Below are 2,742 nucleotides of genomic sequence, written 5' to 3' on the forward strand. Positions count from 1 at the left end.
CCTATCGGACATTGGACTATGTAGGTTAACTAGCAGGACCTTGGACTATGTAGGTAAAAAACGGGCACTCGGACAGTTCCGGTTACCTAGCTTGCACTTGGACTTCTAGGTTAACCAATGGGCACTTGGACTATGTATGTTGCATAGCGGGCAATTGGATTATGTAGGTTAGGTAACGGGCACTTGGACAATCTAGGTTACCTAGCAGGAACTTGGACTATTTAGGTTACCTAGCGGGCACTTGGACTATCTAGGTTACCTAACGGGCATTTGGACTATCTTGATTTCTTAGCGGGGACTTGGACTATATAGGTTACCTAGCGGGACCTTGGACTATGTAGGTTACCTAGCAGGCACTTGGACAATCTAGGTTAACGAAATTGCACTTGGACTATGTAGGTTACCTAGCGGGCACTTGGATTATCTAAGTTAGCTAACAGGAACTTGGAATATCTAGGTAACCTAGCGGGCACTTGGACTATGGAGGTTACCTTGCGGGGACTTGTACTATCTAGGTTACCTAACGGGAACTTGGACTATGTAGGTTAACTAGCATACACTTGGACGATCTAGGTTAACTAGCGGGCACTTGGAATATCTAGGTTAACTAGCGGGGCCTTGGACTATGTAGGTTAACTAGCAGGCACTTGGACAATGTAGGTTAACTAGCGGGCACTTGGACTATCTAGGTTACCTAGCGGGCACTTGGACTATGTACGTCCCCTAGCAGGCACTTGGACTATCTAGGTTAACTAGAGGGCCCTTGGACTATGTAGGTTAACTAGCGGGCACTTGGACTATCTAGATTAACTAACGGGCCCTTATACTATCTAGGTTTACTAGCGGGCACTTGGACTATCTAGGTTAACTAGCGGGCACTTGGACTATGTAGTTTCCCTAGTGGGCATTTGGATTATTTAGGTTACCTAGTGGGCACTTGGACTATGTAGGTTGCCTAGCAGGCACTTGGACTATCTAGGTTAACGAAATGGCACTTGGACTATGTAGGTTACCTAGCGGGCACTTGGATTATCTAGGTTAGCTAACAGGAACTTGGAATATCTAGGTAACCTAGCGGGCACTTGGACTATGGAGGTTACCTTGCGGGGACTTGTACTATCTAGGTTACCTAACGGGAACTTGGACTATGTAGGTTAACTAGCATACACTTGGACGATCTAGGTTAACTAGCGGGCACTTGGAATATCTAGGTTAACTAGCGGGGACTTGGACTATGTAGGTTAACTAGCAGGCACTTGGACAATGTAGGTTAACTAGCGGGCACTTGGACTATCTAGGTTACCTAGCGGGCACTTGGACTATGTACGTCCCCTAGCAGGCACTTGGACTATCTAGGTTAACTAGAGGGCCCTTGGACTATGTAGGTTAACTAGCGGGCACTTGGACTATCTAGGTTAACTAGCGGGCACTTGGACTATCTAGATTAACTAACGGGCCCTTATACTATCTAGGTTTACTAGCGGGCACTTGGACTATCTAGGTTAACTAGCGGGCACTTGGACTATGTAGTTTCCCTAGTGGGCATTTGGATTATTTAGGTTACCTAGTGGGCACTTGGACTATGTAGGTTGCCTAGCAGGCACTTGGACTATCTAGATTAACGAAATGGCACTAGGACTATGTAGGTTACCTAGCGGGCACTTGGATTATCTAGGTTAGCTAACAGGAACTTGGAATATCTAGGTTACCTAGCGGGCACTTGGACTATGGAGGTTACCTTGCGGGCACTTGTACTATCTAGGTTACCTAACGGGAACTTGGACTATGTAGGTTAACTAACATACACTTGGACGATCTAGGTTAACTAGCGGGCCCTTGGACTATGTAGGTTAACTAGCAGGCACTTGGACTATCTAGGTTAACTAGCTGACCTTGGACTAATAGGTTAACTATTGGGCACTTCGACTATCTAGGTTAACTAGCGGGCACTTGGACTATCTAGGTTAACTAGCGGGCACTTGCACAAAACAGGTTCCCTAGCGGGCACTTTTACTATGTAGGCTCCCTAGCGGGCACTTGGACTATATAGTTTCCCTACGGGCACTTGGACTATCTAGGTTCCCTAACGGGCACTTGGACTATGAAGGTTCCTCTGCGGGCACTTGGACTATGTACGTTCCCTATCAGGAACTTGGACTATGTAGGTTAACTATCGGGCACTTGGACTATCTAGGTTAACTAGCAGGCACGTGGAATATCTAGGTAAATTAGCGGGCACTTTTAAAATGCAGGTTCCCTAGCGGGCATTTTGAGTATGTAGGTTCCCTAGCGGGCACTTGGACTATCTAGGTTCCGTAACGGGCACTTGGAATATGTAGGTTCCCTATCGGGCACTTGGACTTTGTAGGTTCCTCGGGGGGCACTTGGACTATGTAGGTTCCCTATCGGGCATTGGACTAAGTAGGTTAACTAGCAGGACCTTGGACTATCTAGGTTACCTAGCGGGCACTTGGACTATGTAGGTTAACTAGCGGACACTTGGACAATCTAGGTTACCTAGCGGGCACTTGAACTATGTACATACCTTGGCGGGCACTTGGACTATCTAGGTTACCTAGCGGGCACTTGGACTATGTACGTCCCCTAGCGGGCACTTGGACTATTTAGGTTAACTAGAAGGCCCTTGTACTATGTATGTTAACTAGCGGGCACTTGGATTATCTAGGTTAACTAGCGGGCACTTAGACGATCTAGGTTAACTAGCGGGCACTTGGACTATCT

This window comes from Tenrec ecaudatus, unplaced genomic scaffold (assembly GCF_050624435.1).
Source record: "Tenrec ecaudatus isolate mTenEca1 unplaced genomic scaffold, mTenEca1.hap1 Scaffold_56, whole genome shotgun sequence".
In the NCBI taxonomy this organism is placed as follows: Eukaryota; Metazoa; Chordata; class Mammalia; order Afrosoricida; family Tenrecidae; genus Tenrec; species Tenrec ecaudatus.